General features: G+C 45.2%; 1 pseudogene; it reads right to left on the bottom strand.

Annotated features, from left to right (window-relative positions):
* Positions 1-337: 337 nt before the first annotated feature.
* The window catches only part of LOC137142862 (butyrophilin subfamily 1 member A1-like), a 34,440-nt pseudogene continuing 15,942 nt past the window's right edge, over positions 338-18,835 (bottom strand).

The raw sequence follows: 18,835 nt of genomic DNA, 5'->3' as shown, positions 1-18,835 counted from the left end.
CCCAGTGAGATCTAACCCCACAGATTGTACAAACCCTCCCTGCCGCTGCGGAGCTTCCAGCTTCTCCCAACCCCCCAAACCCTCATTAATTAATGCTGGGTCCGACCACCCCCATGTCTGCCTGTCCCCAGCCCGGGTGTTAATTCTGCCCCTGCCCAGCCCCACATCTGCCCCTCAGGGCCCCTCAGCTCCCCCTGCAGCTCCAGGGGTTCTTCACCCTCCTCCCCCTCCTATACCTGGTGCTGCACGGAGGGGGAAGGAGCTTCCAGGGATCATAGAGATGAAGGGCCTGGGACTGGGTAGATGGGAGTCCTCCAGGGTCATAGAGACTAGGGTGTGTGGGTCTAGGGAGGGTCCCCAGTGTCTCAGGGACACAGCCTGAGCTGGGATCCTGGCCACACCCGGAACCAGGGGCGGATTCTCCCCCCAGGGACAGAGGCCGGCGGGAAAGTGAAGATCGGGGCCTGGTCACCAGCATCGAAAAATGTCACCTGCCCCCGGTCACAGTCCAGACACACCCGGATCTTGCTGGGGACCCGGCGCAGGGGCAGGGGGGTCACTGGGGAGGTGAGAGCCCAGATCCCCCCTCAGGGCTAAGTCTGATCCATCCCTTCCTTCTCACAGACTCTCTGGCCACCCCCACATCCCAGTATCTCCCATCCCCCACCTCCACCTCCCAGCAATGTCTCCCCGAGGTGAATCCCTCACATCCCAGCACACAACACACAGTGTCAAATCTCTCAGGGTTGTCGGGCAGATCCTGCCGTGTGCCTGCCCATCTCACACTTTTCCCATCCACAGACAGGACGAGTTCGGGATGAGCCGTGTCTGGATCCAGAGTCACATTCACTGGGGAGAGAGAATCAGAGCGTTAGGGGCAGAGCTCAGCCCTGGGGGAGGGTTTGATGGTGTCAGTGACAGAATCTGCCCCGCCTGGAGCATGAATCAGGAAATCTCCTTCCTCCAGGATTTACCTGTCAGCTCAGATCTCAGCAAAGTGCTGGGGAGAGTCACTGCCTGGCAGAGACGAGTGAGTCACAGAGTGAAAGAATCAGCTGGGCACAGCCTGGGTCTTGGAATCTTCCCCCCCTGCCCCGATCTCTCTCCACGGAGGGGCCTGGAGACTCTGAGGGCCCTGGCAGATTGTACAACTCAGTGAACATTGACAGAGCTCCCCTCTCCCTCACCAGATTGAATCTCACTGTGTCCCTGCAGCCCCTGAGCTGGACTTTGGTTTGGGGCCTCCCTCCCGCTGGTTTCCTGCCTGCTCTGAAATGTCAGTCCTTGGACAGCAACGGGCCAAACAGGAGCAGGATTGAACATGCCCAGAATTGCACTGCTCAGCAGCAGTTGCAACACAAAAGTACATGAGCATGAAGGAGGGATTAACACAGGGGAAGGGCTCCTAGTTAAATGAGGAAGAAGCGATGTGTGGGGGGAGCTGTGGAGTAGGTGGCTGGTGGAAAGAAAGAGAGGGCCACGCTAGTGATGGGAGACTAAAGTGATGTCCTGTTTAGCAGGGACAGGAGAATTCTGGTATCATGGTAGTTGGAGAGAAGAGAAAAGAGACAAGATCCCAGGTTGCAGAGCCCGTCTGTGCTGGTTTTATTCTGCTGCATCCTAGTTTAGCAGCCTGATCACAGGAGCTCCCTGGATCTGTGTATTGGAGCCAGGAGAGCCTTTGTCTGTGATCAAGGCTCGATCCCTCTGCTTGGGATTGGAGTAAGGATCACCCACAGACACACTCCCTGCTCACCAAGTCAACATGAGGTCACTGCAGAGCTACTGGCTTCCTCCATAGAGAAGATGAAAGAAGAAACAGAGCGGCATTGGAGACAGGCCATCAGAACCTGGAGAGAAAACAAACTCCCCCTGAGCTAGTGGTTGTGGAGCTGCATTTCCCACTGGCTCTGTACAATGAGTGGAAGCTGCTCTCGCAAATCTCTGTCGGGTGCAGAGCCCATGTAGGCAGTGGAGAGGCAGGAAGAGTAGCTGCAATATGCTACAGATCATTGTGGTGTGCTAGGACACAATCACAGCCCTGCCTCACCTCATGATGTGCTGTGAAATGCAGGATGCTGGGGAATGAACTAACAAGGCCACTTCCACATTCAAGGAAAAAGAGGAACATTATCTCATGGGAACTGATATATAGACATTGATAAAATACTATCATTAATTACCTTCTTCTATAGGTGCCATGTGTCTTCTCCACCCTAAAACCAAGCACATAATTCAAGATGAGAGCTGATCTCAACAAGTATTTCATGATTCAATATTGTACAAACTATTACAGTGAGGGAAAAATAAAGTTATAAGTTTTCCAGAAGTATCCTGTGATATAAATCATCAGAACCTCCACTGAACTGCATGAGTCTCTCTCTCCCAGGGTGTATCTTCACTGCAGAGTTAGCCCAGGATCTTACTTGGCTGCTTCCCCTAAGCTGTTTATTGCTCAAACACAAAAACTCTGACTCAAGTTTGCTGGTCCGTTAAACTCAGGCTAGCTGGCAAGACTTTGGGTATAGGCTATAGTCCAGATTCCACTTTAATTAAGGTTGGTTACCTGGGTACTTTGTGGTGTGGCTGGAGGCTAGTCATCTCAGATGCCGATAGTCCTCCAGTCCTTTCCCACGGTTCTTCCGGGGCCATATTTTCTTGGTCACTACCTACGCCTGTCTTCTGTACCAGAAGCCACCTTCCAATGTATAGACCCTGATGGTCTATACATTGGACCATTACGTCTGGTCTGCTACAATTCTACTGCACTTCCAGAGTGCTGCTACAGAGATGCCATCTGGGAGAGCATCCTCCCAGCATGCTGCCAGCTGGTCAGGTACTAATATGAAGATCCGGTGGACTTCTGGTGTAAGGTCAGTAATATCCATGATTTGCAGAGGGATGGAGTCAAAAACAGTTGTTGCAGAAGGATATCTCGTAGAAGCTGGCAGAGAAGGGAATTTCTCAGAGGGAATCACAGTGTGGGGAGAAAATCAAATCCCTCAACACTACATAAAAGCAAGGATCACATCCCCCCAGTCTGACAACTCACTGGGAATGTGCCCTTTCTACAAGGAGCTGGACCAGGTGCCTGGCACTGCCCCAAGCAGAGAGCCCCCTTTCCCTCTGGAAGAGCTTTGGACTACGGATGGTGCTGGTGGTGGATCAGGCAAAGCGGGACCAGAGGAGCAAGAGCAAATGCTCCATGCTTTGTAGCATAGCCAGAATGACCTGAAGCCTGAGTCCCAGGACCTCTTCGGGGAGCAGATGGGAGAATGGACAGGAAGGATGCAGAAGAGGGGCCAGCATTGCTGTAGCTGGGTAAGATGCAAGCTGCCAGATTTGGTATTGTTATGGTAAATATTAAAAATGTTTATAACCAATCTCATTACTGACATAGGGATGCTGGGGGTGGGGGTGGTCAACTTTGATAAAGTTTCAAGTAAGGTCAGAAAAAACCTCCATTTTCCCTCTTCCTCCTTTCTTGCCCGCCCCTCCCTGGTCACATGGATTCCAAGTGTGTATGCAGGCAGGGGAAATAAACACGAAACCAGTGCTGTGTTCTGGTACACTCTGCTACAGGCATGCAAAGCAGTACAAGCAGTGCTTGGAAATGTAGAGAAATGGGCAGCAGAAGCATATGTGCGTATATGACAGTGCATTTAATCCTGCCTCAGATCAAGGAGCTGAACTAGATGCTCTCTTGACGTTCCTTCCAGCCACACATTCTATGATTTCACACTGACACTAGCATTACAACATTTCTGGAGGCAGCTTAGATATTAAGCCCCATGGAATGCCCTTGGCAGTATAAAGTGCAACGCACCTTCAATGTTTCTCACTATTCCAGATCTTGTGTCCAGCTGCCACAGGTGTAAGGTGGATGGGGCTGCAGAGCCCATCTGTGGTGGTTCTAGACTGCTGCATCTTAGTTCAGCAGCCTGTTTATGTTTGCATCAAACGGTCAGTTTTCTAGGCAGAGCAAACTTCCTACACTCCCCCCAATTCTTGTGGCTCACTGGTCCTCTACAGTGATTAATCTGCCCATCAGTCACCAGGTGGTGAAAGACCTCCATGGCATAGATGGATGCTTTTCTGCCAGAAGCTTGGAACAAGTCCTCTCTCTTCCATTCCAGAATTTCCAGCAAGTGGAGAACATCTAGTGTTAGCACAGCCTGAAATAATGTTAAGACCATCACTAATAAAAGGTCCTGGAGCTGAAGGTCGGGACAAGCTCTTCACACAGCACCAGAAATGCAGCCTTCTTCATGCAGAAGTTCTGGACCCACTGCTGGTCATCTCAGATCTGCTTGATAATGTAGCTCCCATTGTTCTGTTCCTGTTCTCCTGCTCTAGATCTACCGGTCAGCAAAGGAGGAATCCACAGCTATTAAAACCCACATTAGCTATCTTCACAGCTTCATGTCTGCATGATCTCCTCAGCAAGTCATGCCACCGCCTTCCCAGAGTGACAAGCTGCTTCTGAAATGTCCTGCACCTTGTCTCATGCCCTACATCTGCCTTCTGGTTGTGAAATGAGAGTTGCATTAACACCAACAGCTGGAGCAATTCCTCATTCCAAGTTGGTTCCATACCTTGCCACTGGCTGGAACAGGGCTGCAGGCAGATGTGTGGTGTTTGCCAGGCCAGAAGTGGTTACTATTCTGAGTTGATTGGCTAAGATCACTTCTGCACAAGAGCCCAGGAAGGACAGACAAGTTCTCTCACAATACACTGAGAAAGAATTCATAACGCAGAGTGGTGCTAAGTACCATAGGACATCCCCCTAGAAGTCCTAGCCCCTCACACAGTTGGACAAAGCAACACGGGCATGACTTGGGTAGGGCTTTGCAGTGGGGACAGTCATATCTGGGCAACACTAACCCAGTTGCTTAGACCCGGGTGCAAATTACCAGGACTAACTCCGCAGTGAAGACATTCCTCTAGTGACTACACATTTAAAAGACTTTTCTATTATAAGAAGTCCCATTACCTCTGTAACTATTAACACTTATGATCACAGTTTCCTGTGATTTAGGTTAGATTTTAGGAAAATCTTTCTTACTATAAGGGTAATTAAGCCATGGAACAGGCTTCCAAGGAAGGTTGTGGAATCCCTGGCACTGGAGGTCTTTAAGAACACGTTGGACAAACAGCTGTCAGGGATGGTCTAAGTTTACTTGGTCCTGCCTCAGTGCAGGGGGCTGGAGTCGATGACTTCTTAAAGTTCCTTCTAACCCTCTATTTGTATGCTTCCATGTATCGGAGTAGTTCCATTGAATTCAAAGGGTTCTACTCAGATACATAAAATAACACATGAAATCTAGAAAAATAATAATAAATAATAATTTTTGTTTGAAAAAATGGGCTTTTTCAGAAAAATATGGTTTGTGGATTTTTTGTTTGTTTGTTGTCAAAAGATTGTCAGTATATTATGAACATTTTTGATTTTTTGAAATATTTTATGAGGGGCTTTTTTTAATCAGATACATTCTGTGAAATATCTTTTTATTAATTTATAAAGTTTTTATTTTAATAAACACAGTGTTGATCAGAATTTTAAAAAAAATCAAAATACTCCCAACCAGACAAATAGGTCCTTTTCAAGCAGTTGAAAACTTTTGTGAATTTTTAAAATATTTTGCAAAGCTAGTTTTCTATGTTACTTTAAGTTCATGAATCTTTACAGGGTCAGAGACATAATAATTATTTGAAAAGATTTACAATTATGAAGAAAAGTTAAATTAAAAATATGTATACTTAGATAAAATAATTTGGGTATTTGCTCTTTCTCTGGTTAGTAGAAACAAATCTATTGAGAGAGACTCATGTCTTACCACAAAGGTGAAAAGGTTCATTTCCCCCTTCTTTTATATATTACATGTTTTCATTACTGTGGAATCAAAGAATTAATCATAGAATTGATTATAGACTGCCTGGCCTGAAACTGGTCATAGAAGGCCTGGCCTGAAAGTGGGTAGCCTGAACTGTGATGGAAGCCCTCAGGTTAAATTATTGACAGGATGCCCCAAACTAAGACTGAGATAAAGATGCTAAAATCCCACAGGATGTCTCAGGACCACAATTTAAATGCAAACTCCTTTTGTGAACTCTAGCCCTTTTGAAGTCTGTGAACAGACATCTCCTGTTCTGATAAGTATCGGTACATGCCCCCCTGTCTACCCGGCCCCATAGGAACTTACTCCATACAAATTAGCATTTTAACATGTATTGTGTAGCCACCCATCTCCGGGTGATAGCCAGGTACCTGATAACCACATTGTATAATCAAGTGACTCTTTGGTCTTTCCTGTGAAAACATCTGGCATACCCCATTGTACATATAATTGTCTTTCCTGTTAAGTATAAACGGTTAATCAAATTCCACTATGCAATCAACATGTAAATGAACCTAAGCAACCCCTATATAAGTCTTTTGTAACTGGTAGCCAGCGGCGAACAGAGGGGCGGCTAACAGAAGGAGAAGGAGGGAGTTTGCCTGGGATCTGTCCGGGAGGTGCCCAGGTGAGTGCTAAGTGAGGGGAGCTGTGTTGGGTGTGCTGTGCTAGAGGGGGGAGTTCGCCTGCGGAGAGAGGGCACTGCAGGTTTTTGCCTTTCAGACGTTACTGAGCAGGAAATTGAGCATCTGAGGAGGCTCTCAGAGCAGAGATATGGAGAGGGAGCAATCCACTATTGTCACCTGCACTGGATGTGCTATGTTTGTCTTCCTTCCACAGGATAGAGATGACTTCATCTGTACCAAGTGCAGGCTGGTTTCCTTATTGGAAGAGAAGGTTAAAGGACTAGAGACCCAAATGTCAACTCTGCGTTGCATTACAGAAAACGATGTCTTTCACCATCAGGCACAGGCACAGTGTAAGGAAGATTCAGAGAAGGCCGGGCAGGGAAAACTGAAGAACGGGGAAGAAAATTGACAGCATGTGACCTCCCGAAGAAAGAGAGCCCATGTGCCCACCATGCAGATAGAAGTAAGGAATCGTTTTCATCCTCTCTGCACAAGTACTACGGCGGAGAATGATTTGGAGGACCCTTCAGAGGGAATGGATCAGAAGGAGACCTGTTTGATCAGAAGGCAAGGGATGCATTCTCCTAGGGATGGGGGTTCCACGACCACCATTCCAAAGGGGAAGAGAAGGGTGATGGTGGTCGGGGACTCCCTCCTAAGGGGGACGGAGTCATCCATCTGCCGTCCAGACTGGGAAACTAGAGAAGTGTGCTGCTTGCCTGGAGCTAGGATTACGGATGTGACGGAGAGACTGCCAAAACTTATCAAGTCCTCAGACCGCTACCCCTTCCTGCTTCTCCACGTGGGCACCAATGACACTGCCAAGAATGATCTTGAGCAGATCACTGAGGACTATGTGGCTCTGGGAAAAGAGGTAAAGGAGTTTGAAGCGCAAGTGGTGTTCTCATCCATCCTTTCTGTTCAGGGAAAAGGCCCAGGTAGGGACCGTCGCATTGTGGAAGTAGATGCGTGGTTACGCAGGTGGTGTCGAAGAGAGGGCTTTGGATTCTTCGATCATGGAATGCTGTTCCAGGAAGAAGGACTACTAGGAAGAGACGGGATTCATCTAACGAAGACAGGGAAGAGTATCTTCGCAGACAGGCTGGCTAACCTAGTGAGGAGGGCTTTAAACTAGTTTCGACGGGGGACGGGGACCTAAGCCCGAAGGTTAGTGGGGAAGAGGGACACCGCAAGGAAGCAGAAGGAGGAGGGGGCAGCAGGGGAGGCCTCCCGATTCATACTGTGAAAGTAGGCCAGTCGGCTACTTATCTCAAGTGCCTGTACACAAATGCAAGAAGCCTGGGAAACAAGCAAGAGGAACTGGAAGTCCTGGCACAGTCAAGAAACTACGACATGATTGGAATAACTGAGACTTGGTGGAATAACTCTCACGATTGGAGCGCTGTCATGGATGGGTATAAACTGTTCAGGAAGGACAGGCAGGGGCGAAAGGGTGGAGGAGTTGCACTGTATGTAAGAGAGCACTATGACTGCTCTGAGCTCCAGTATGAAACTGGAGATAAGTCAGTTGAGTGTCTCTGGGTTAAGCTTAGAAGCAAGAACAATAAGCGTGATGTCGTGGTGGGTGTCTGTTACAGACCACCAGACCAGGAGGATGAGGTAGATGAGGCTTTCTTTACTCAACTGGGGAAAGTTTCCAGTTCACAGGGCCTGATTCTCATGGGAGACTTCAATCACCCTGATATCTGCTGGAAGAGCAATACAGCAGAGCACAAACAATCCATGAAGTTTTTGGAGAGTGTCGCTGACAATTTCCTGGTGCAAGTGCTGGAGCAACCAACTAGGGGCCGTGCTTCTCTTGACCTGCTGCTCACAAACAGGGAAGATTTGGTAGGGGAAGTAGAAGTGGGTGGCAACCTAGGCAGCAGTGACCATGAGATGGTCGAGTTCAGGATCCTGATGAAAGGAAGAAAGGGGAACAGCAGGATACGGACCATGGACTTCAGAAAAGCGGACTTTGATTCCCTCAGGGAACTGATGGGCAGGATTCCCTGGGAGGCTAATATGAGGGGGAAAGGAACCCAAGAGAGCTGGCTGTATTTTAAGGAGACCTTATTGAGGGCACAAGAGCAAACCATCCCGATGTGCAGAAAGAATAGCAAATATGGTAGGCGTCCAGCTTGGCTTAACAAAGAAGTCTTTGGCGAACTTAAACGCAAAAAAGAAGCTTACAAGAAGTGGAAGCTTGGTCAGATGACTAGGGAGGATTATAAAAACGCTGCTCGAACGTGCAGGAATGAAATCAGGAAGGCCAAAGCACAATTGGAGTTGCAGCTAGCAAGGGACGTGAAGGGGAACAAGAAGGGTTTCTACAGGCATGTTGCCAACAAGAGGAAGATTCGGGAAAGTGTAGGCCCCTTAAAGAATGAGGGAGGCGACCTAGTGACGGGGGATGTGGAGAAAGCTGAGGTACTCAATGCCTTTTTTGCCTCTGTCTTCACAGACAAGATCAGCTCCCAGACTGCTGTACTGGGTGGCACAGAATGGGAAGGAGGCGTACATCCCGCAGTGCTGAAGGAACGGGTTCAAGACTATTTAGAAGGATTGGACATTCACAAGTCCATGGGGCCAGATGCAATGCACCCAAGGGTGCTGAGGGAGTTGGCTGAGGTGATTTCAGAGCCATTGGCTATTATCTTTGAAAGCTCGTGGCAACAGGGGGAGGTCCCTGAGGACTGGAAAAAAGCAAATATAGTGCCCATCTTCAAAAAAGGGAGGAAAGAGGATCCGGGGAACTACAGACCGGTCAGCCTCACCTCAATCCCTGGAAAGATCATGGAGCAGGTCCTTAAGGAATCCATTTTAAGGCACTTGGAAGAGAGGAAGGTGATCAGGAACAGTCAACACGGATTCACCAAGGGAAAGTCATGCCTGACCAACCTGATTGCTTTCTATGATGAGGTGACTGGCTCTGTGGATGTAGGGAAGGCGGTGGATGTGATATACCTTGACTTTAGCAAAGCTTTTGATACGGTTTCTCACAGTATTCTTATCAGCAAGTTAAAGAAGTCTGGGTTGGATGAAAGAGCTATAAAATGGATAGAGAACTGGCTAGAGCATAGGGCTCAACGAGTAGTGATCAATGGCTCCATGTCTAGCTGGCAACCGGTCACAAGCGGAGTTCCCCAGGGGTCGGTCCTGGGGCCGGTTTTGTTCAACATCTTTATTAATGATCTGGAGGATGGGGTAGATTGCACCCTCAGCAAGTTTGCGGACGACACTAAGCTGGGGGGAGTGGTAGATACCCTGCAAGGTAGGGATAGGATACAGAGTGACCTAAACAAACTGGAGGATTGGGCCAAAAGAAATCTAATGAGGTTCAACAAAGAAAAGTGCAGAGTCCTCCACTTAGGAAGGAAGAATCCCATGCACAGCTATAGACTGGGGACCGACGAGCTGGGCAGCAGCTCTGCAGAAAAGGACCTGGGGGTAACGGTGGATAAAAAGCTGGATATGAGTCAGCAGTGTGCCCTGGTTGTCAAGAAGGCCGATGGCATATTGGGCTGCATTAGGAGGGGCATTGCCAGCAGGTCACGGGAAGTGATTATTCCCCTCTATTCGGCATTGGTGAGGCCGCATCTAGAATATTGTGTCCAGTTTTGGGCCCCCCAATACAAAAAGGATGTGGACAAGTTGGAGAGAGTCCAGCGGAGGGCAACAAAAATGATTAGGGGGCTGGAGCACAGGACTTATGAGGAGAGGCTGAGGGAACTGGGCTTGTTTAGTCTGCAAAAGAGAAGAATGAGGGGGATTTGATAGCGGCCTTTAACTACCTGAAAGGGGGTTCTAGGGAGGATGGGGCTAGGCTGTTCTCGGTGGTGGCAGATGACAGAACAAGGAGCAACGGTCTCAAGTTGCAGGGAGGGAGGTCTAGGTTGGACATTAGGAAAAAGTTTTTTACTAGGAGGGTGGTGAAGCACTGGAATGGGTTACCTAGGGAGGTGGTGGAATCTCCATCCTTAGAGGTTTTTAAGCTGCGGCTTGACAAAGCCCTGGTTGGGATGATATAGCAGAGGTTAGTCCTGCTTTGAGCAGGGGGTTGGACTAGATGACCTCCTGAGGTCCCTTCCAACTCTAATATTCTATGATTCTATGATTCTATGAGAAGGAGGAGGGGGCAGCAGGGGAGGCCTCCCGATTCAGACTGTGAAAGTTGGCCAGTTGGCTACTTATCTCAAGTGCCTGTACACAAATGCAAGAAGCCTGGGAAACAAGCAAGAGGAACTGGAAGTCCTGGCACAGTCAAGAAACTACGACATGATTGGAATAACTGAGACTTGGTGGAATAACTCTCACGATTGGAGCGCTGTCATGGATGGGTATAAACTGTTCAGGAAGGACAGGCAGGGGCGAAAGGGGGAGGAGTTGCACTGTATGTAAGAAAGCACTATGACTGCTCTGAGCTCCAGTATGAAACTGGAGATAAGTCAGTTGAGTGTCTCTGGGTTAAGCTCAGAAGCAAGAACAATAAGGGTGATGTCATGGTGGGTGTCTGTTACAGACCACCAGATCAGGAGGATGAGGTAGATGAGGCTTTCTTTACTCAACTAGGGAAAGTTTCCAGTTCACAGGGCCTGATTCTCATGAGAGACTTCAATCACCCTGACATCTGCTGGAAGAGCAATACAGCAGAGCACAAACAATCCAGGAAGTTTTTGGAGAGTGTCGCAGACAATTTCCTGGTGCAAGTGCTGGAGCAACCAACTAGGGGCCGTGCTTCTCTTCATCTACTGCTCACAAACAGGGAAGATTTGGTAGGGGAAGTAGAAGTGGGTGGCAACCTAGGCAGCAGTGACCATGAGATGGTTGAGTTCAGGATCCTGACGAAAGGAAGAAAGGAGAACAGCAGGATACGGACCATGGACTTCAGAAAAGCGGACTTTGACTCCCTCAGGGAACTGATGGGCAGGATTCCCTGGAAGACTAATATGAGGGGGAAAGGAACCCAAGAGAGCTGGCTGTATTTTAAAGAGACCCTATTGAGGGCACAAGAGCAAACCATCCCGATGTGCAGAAAGAATAGCAAATATGGTAGGCGTCCAGCTTGGCTTAACAAAGATGTCCTTGGCTAACTTAAACGCAAAAAAGAAGCTTACAAGAAGTGGAAGCTTGGTCAGATGACTAGGGAGGATTATATAAACACTGCTCGAACGTGCAGGAATGAAATCAGGAAGGCCAAAGCACAATTAGAGTTGCAGCTAGCAAGGGACGTGAAGGGGAACAAGAAGGGTTTCTACAGGCATGTTGCCAACAAGAGGAAGATTAGGGAAAGTGTGGGCCCCTTAGAGAATGAGGGAGGCGACCTAGTGACGGAGGATGTGGAGAAAGCTGAGGTACTCAATGCCTTTTATGCCTCTGTCTTCACAGACAAGATCAGCTCCCAGACTGCTGTACTGGGTGGCACAGAATGGGAAGGAGGCGTACATCCCGCAGTGCTGAAGGAATGGATTCAAGACTATTTAGAAGGATTGGACATTCACAAGTCCATGGGGCTGGATGCAATGCACCCAAGGGTGCTGAGGGAGTTGGCTGAGGTGATTTCAGAGCCATTGGCTATTATTTTTGAAAGCTCGTGGCAACGGGGAGGTCCCTGAGGACTGGAAAAAAGCAAATATAGTGCCCATCTTCAAAAAAGGGAGGAAAGAGGATCCAGGGAACTACAGACCGGTCAGCCTCACCTCAATCCCTGGAAAAACCATGAAGCAGGTCCTTAAGAAATCCATTTTAAGGCACTTGGAAGAGAGGAAGGTGATCAGGAACAGTCAACACGGATTCACCAAGGGAAAGTCATGCCTGACCAACCTGATTGCTTTCTATGATGAGGTGACTGGCTCTGTGGATGTAGGGAAGGCGGTGGATGTGATATACCTTGACTTTAGCAAAGCTTTTGATACGGTTTCTCACAGTATTCTTATCAGCAAGTTAAAGAAGTATGGATTGGATGAATGGACCATAAAATGTATAGAGAACTGGCTAGAGCATAGGACTCAACGAGTAGTGATCAATGGCTCCATGTCTAGCTGGCAACCGGTCACAAGCGGAGTTCCCCAGGGTTCGGTCCTGGGGCCGGTTTTGTTCAACATCTTTATTAATGATCTGGAGGATGGGGTAGATTGCACCCTCAGCAAGTTTGCGGATGACACTAAGCTGGGGGGAGTGGTAGATACCTTGGAAGGTAGGAATAGGATACAGAGTGACCTAAACAAACTGGAGGAGTGGGCCAAAAGAAATCTAATGAGGTTCAACAAAGAAAAGTGCAGAGTCCTCCACTTAGGAAGGAAGAATCCCATGCACAGCTATAGACTGGGGACTGACGAGCTGGGCAGCAGCTCTACAGAAAAGGACCTGGGGGTAACGGTGGATAAAAAGCTGGATATGAGTCAGCAGTGTGCCCTGGTTGTCAAGAAGGCTAATAGCATATTGGGCTGCATTAGGAGGGGCAATGCCAGCAGGTTGCGGGAAGTGATTATTCACCTTTATTCGGCATTGGTGAGGCCGCATTTAGAATATTGTGTCCAGTTTTGGGCCCCCCACTACAAAAAGGATGTGGACAAGTTGGAGAGAGTGCAGCGGAGGGCAACCAAAATGATTAGGGGGCTGGAGCACAGGACTTATGAGGAGAGGCTAAGGGAACTGGGCTTGTTTAGTCTGCAAAAGAGAAGAGTGACGGGGGATTTGATAGCGGCCTTAAACTACCTGAAAGGGGGTTCCAGGGAGGATGGGACTAGGCTGTTCTCGGCAGTGGCAGATGACAGAACAAGGAGCAATGGTCTCAAGTTGCAGGGCGGGAGGTCTAGGTTGGACATTAGGAAAAAGTTTTTCACTAGGAGGGTGGTGAAGCACTGGAATGGGTTACCTAGGGAGGTGGTGGAATCTCCATCTTTAGACGTTTTTAAGCTGAGGCTTGACAAAGCCCTGGTTGGGATGATATAGGTGAGGTTAGTCCTGCTTTGAGCAGGGGGTTGGACTAGATGACCTCCTGAGGTCCCTTCCAACACTAATATTCTATGATTCTGTGATTCTAAGTACATTTGCCCAGCATCCAGACATGCTGCTTGACTTCCCTATAACCACCTGGGTTTTCCCTATGGCTATAGTATTCCCCATAGCTATGGTTATTTGATTGTGTCTGTGTCACAATTAAAGCTGCACCCTATCCAACTCTAAAATGTAACTGTGTGATTCTTTTCCACGACATTACATTAGGTTTTTATTATTAAGGTAAGGAATGAGTGATTATTTCTATTCAAATCCCTATTTTATTTATATGACATTTATCTCTTCTATCTCATTTCTCAGTACTGTCAGTATTAAAGTTAAGACTGAGAGCTCATTTCGATTTAAACCTCTTTCTTTTAATTGTTTATTGCATTTTCCAAATTATCTTTTGGTGTGAAAATTATCAGTTTTAACCTTACCTCACATTAAAGGAATAAATCAAGACGTGTGCACGCACAAACAAACCAAAACCCCCAGCTGATCAAGATACAGTTATGTAGAACGTTATAGTTGTGGAGAGAGAGGAAAGGAGACTTACCAAATGCTGCCATAAGTTTCCCTTTAAAAATATGGAAAGAAATATTAATGATTATTGAGAACTTCCTTCTGCATTAATATACAGTAAAGGGTTGAAATTCACGGGGGTGTGGAGGGCTGTGTCTGAGTTATATGGAAGTCAGGCAGAAATATTTGACAACCAATAATTTTTTGCTCTCATGACTCAGAATAAGCTTAGTTTTAAAGCTGGAAAATAACTCTGAATTTCTTTCCTGTCTGTGCAAAAACAAAGCATTTATTAACTGTGTTACCGCAGTGGCACTTTTGATAGGGCTTATCCACATACTGTCAAACCTCAGGTATAACTTTCTTCTTTTACAAGCTAAAGTTCTTTTGTACTAAGTTGTCAGTATTAAGGTAAAGATGCGAGCTTACAACTCATTTTTTGTTCATTAAAACACTTCAGATTACATTTTGGTTTGTAAATCCTCAGGTTTGTCCTTCCCTAATTTCTTTTAAAAAGTTACTCTAAAAATGAAACAACTTCAGAAATTAAAGAAACAAATCACCCATATGAGGTATCACAACATTATATAAAACTTTTCTCACCAGAGGGCAGAGAAACAGGCTTACCATTTTCTGCATTGTGTTTCCCATTAAAGAAAGAAAGAAAGAAAAAAAAATGTTTGTTAGAAGTTTCCCTTTATTTCATTTTATCTTCAGTATGACATTAAGGCTGAAAGATTATTTTTATTAAACCTCCTCTTCAGGAGGTCAGATTAGAGAATCCAGTGTTCCCTTCAGCTATTAAACTCTGTGAATCAAAATCATCAATTTTTCAAATTACCTTTTGGTGTCAGATTCATCCAGTTTGTTCTTTTCCCAAATTTTATAAAATTACATAAAACAAACAACCCCCACTGCTCAAAAAAAAAAGAAAAGAAAAAAGAAGGAAAATTTAAAAGCAAACAACTCCACAACAATGAAGCAAATTCCCTCATCAGGATCCAATTTTGCACAAAGTATTTCTTGTTAGAGGAAGGATAATAACACAACAATATCTATTTCTTCTTTGCATAAAAATTATTATATCTTTGATAGCTGTTTCCCTTTTTTATTATTTATTTCTCTGTATCATCAGTACGACAGTGAAAGCTGAGGGATATCAAACTTGTCCTCAAAATGCCAGATTAGAGGATCCAGTGGTTCCTTCTGCTCTTAAACTCAGTGACTCTATACCACTATTGCTTTTCAATTGCTCAAATTAGCTTTTGGGGGGAAATTTATCCAGTTTAGTCTTTCCCCACTTTTTATAAAGTTACAATAATACTCCCCTAAAAAAAGAATAATTAAAAGCAAGCAAACAATAAAAAGAGTTTTAATATTGCAACAAAATTCTAAAAGTTAAAATTAAAAGCAAACAACTCTACAATAATTAAACAAGTTCCCACATGAGGATTTCGTATGAAAATTTCTTGCCAGAGGAAGGTTAATGACACTTATCAATTTCTACATCTTTGCCTAAAAATTAAACAGAAACACACATTGTTTGCTAGGCGTTTGCTTTCTCTTATGTTTTATTTCCCTTTATCATTAATATGATAGTTAAGGCTGAGAGAAATCAACCTCTTCTTCAGGACATCAGACGATAGAGGATCCAATGATCCCTTCTGGTTTTACACTCTGTGACTCTATCAGTTTTTCAAATTCGATTTTGGTGTGAAATGTATCCAGTTTTGAGTCTCCCCACATTTTTTCAAGTGACATTAACCCCCCAACCAAAGAAACAATAATAACGAAAAGCAAGCACACAAACAAACAAAAACAGGTTAAATATTGCAACAACATTTTAAAAGTGGAATTTAAAAGCAAACAATTTCACACCAATTAAACAAACTCCCACATGAGGATCCAATTTGGTACAAAAGAAATTCTTGTCAGAGGAAGGACAATGACACTTACCAATTTCTAGATCTCGTTTCCCTAGAGAATAAACAGAAATACATGTATTGCTTGTTAGGTGTGATGATGTCTAGATTAGGAGTGACCATTTATAATATTATTGATATCAATATTGCTAAATGACAATCATTCGTACAAGATATGCCATGTCACGTACCAATGGAAAAGGCATGATTCGCTGAGATTGAGAAGCACGTTTCTATGTATGTCTCAGTCTTGTATTATGAGTCTAAAGATGTCTGGTATATTTGTATTTCAAACTTGTGCTGGGTTTCTGGGTGACACCCCAGACATGATGGCAGCAGCACTAAGCCTGTTTAATGGCCCATGCAGGGAACTCAGAGGTACAATGAGCCCAGTGAAAGAACCCAGGGGCTACAACTTATGAGTCACCAGGACATGTAAGAACGTGCCTATGGACAGGGGAATCTGAATCTTTTCCATGCCATGTGCTGTGTGGCTGTGTTTGGGACAAGCCGCATGGCAAAGGGACATAAAAGGCAGCTGCACCATCCCCATCTTGTCTTCATTCCTGCTTCCCACCTCTGGATCAACTCATCTACAACTGAAGCTGTGAAACAAAGGACTGAGACCCCTCCAGGTACTGGAGGTATAACAGAGGGACTGTACGAGCCTGCAATTCCACAGTTCTATTCAGAATCTAATATCTATGGACTTTTAAGTCATTTTTATCTATCTGATTGCTTTGGCCATTTGGCCATCTTTTTAAATAAACCTTTAGTTTTAGTTCCTGAAGGATTGGTGGCAGCGTGGTATTTCGGGTAAGATCCAAACATATTGATTTGGTAATGTGCTGACCCATTCGGGATCAGGAGAACATTTTTGGTAAAGGGAATAGAGTTTGAATCACTTCTCTCTTTACTAGACCTAGTTGCTAATTGGGGGCCAGAGACTGAAATGCAATAAAGGGGGCTTTGTGTTTCCTGTTGTAGCTTCATGATAATCAGTGTGGGGGATAAGAAGCACTGTTAATAACTGGTTGGGGAATCTAACTGCAGTGTCACCCACCAGTCTGGGAGAATCTGCTCTCCTTTTGCAGCCTGCCCTGACCTTGGAATTTACAGGTGGCCTACCCTAGGCACAGATGGGTCACCAGGTATTTCCCTTTTCTTATATTTTATTTCTTTTTGTCATCAGTATGACAGTAAAGGCTGAGAAATTACTTCTATTCAATTTCCTTTTAAGAAGGTCAAACTAGAGGATCTGGTCATCTGTTCTGCTCTTAAACTCTGTGACTCTACAAATCTACTGCTTATCAATTTTTCAGATTAGCTTTTGGTGTGAACTGAAATTCATCCAGTTGAGTTTTTCCCCACATTTTATAAAGTTACATTTGAAAACATACCCCACATTCTGCTAAAAGAATGATAATAATAATAAAAAAGCAAGCAAAGAAAACAAACAAAAGGTTTCATATTGCGAATATTTTAAAAGTTCAATTTTAAAACAAATACCTCCAGACAATTAAACAAACTCCCACATGAGGATCCAAATTGGTACAAAAAGTATCTTGTCAGAGGAAGGATAAAGACACTTACTTATTTCTTGATCTCGTTTGTCTAAAATTTAAAGAGAAATAAATACATATTTTTGGTAAGTGTTGGTAAATGTTTTATTTCTCTTTATCATCAATAAAACAGTAAAGATTGAGAGATTATTTCTATTCAATCTCCTTTTAAGAAGGTCAGTCTAGAGGATACGGTCATCCTGTGTGGTCTTAAACTCTGTGACTCAACGACTCTAATTCATATTAATTTTTCAAATTAGCTTTTGGTGTGAAATTCATCCAGTTTAGTGTTTCCCCACATTTTATATAGTTACATTAAAAAAACATGCCCCACAAAGAAAGAATTATAATAATAAAAAACAAATAGGCAAAAAAACAAAAACAGGTTTAATAATGCAAAAAAAAAAAAAAAATTAAATATAAAAGCAAATATCTCCACAACAACTGAACAAACTCCCTGTGATGGAGTATATCCGTTTAAATCCAAGCCCTTTGGACTTCACAGGGCCGCTGCCACTTTCCAGCCACTGATGGACGGAGTGGCCACATACATCCTACGCAGCCACCTACATTGACAATATCATCTACAGTGAGAGCTGGGTGAAGCATATGAAGCATGTTGCTGCGGTATGACGAGCTCTCAAAGAGGCAGGTTAGGTGGCCAAGCCATGTTGCCTGGCCAACCAAGAAGTCACTTACCTAGGGTATGCCGTGGAGGGGAAGGGCAGACAACGCAGCTACAATCTTTGTTGAAAGAACTCCAATCCCTAGTGAGCTGCCCTGTCCCTTCCACAAAGAAGCAAGTCCGGTGGTTTTATGGGATTAGCAGTGTACTATCCACCATTCATCGCAAACTTCACTACCGTGGCTGCCCCTTTGACAGGCTGGTTAAAGACACTGCACCCAAAAAGGTCCATTGGACTAAAAGCCGTGACAAGGCATTTAGGGCACTAAAAGACCCATTGACTCAGCAGCCAGGAGAATTCCAATCAGACTTCTAAAAGTCCTTTATTCTCCAAAGAGATGTGTCTTATGTCAGACTCAAAATCTGGAGGAGGAGATCACCCTGTTCTCTATTTCAGCAGGAAGTTGTTCCCACAGAAGGTAGCCTAATTGATCAATGGGAAGGAGGCCCTGGAAGTGAAATGAGCCATTGATGCCTTAAGCAATTATGTGTGGGGACAGCCCTTCCACCTAGTAACTGACCATGCCCCACTCCACTGGCTGAACTCAATTATACAGCATAACCCAGGTAATATGCAGTAGTATCTCTTAATGCAGCCATGTAGCTTTCAGCTAGT

The sequence above is a fragment of the Emydura macquarii genome, unplaced genomic scaffold (genome assembly GCF_026122565.2).
Source record: "Emydura macquarii macquarii isolate MOO-44397 ecotype Brisbane River unplaced genomic scaffold, CSIRO-AGI_Emac_v2 contig_3265, whole genome shotgun sequence".
In the NCBI taxonomy this organism is placed as follows: Eukaryota; Metazoa; Chordata; order Testudines; family Chelidae; genus Emydura; species Emydura macquarii.
Note: the sequence above shows the minus strand (reverse complement) of the source record. Positions and strands in the feature narration are given on the sequence as shown.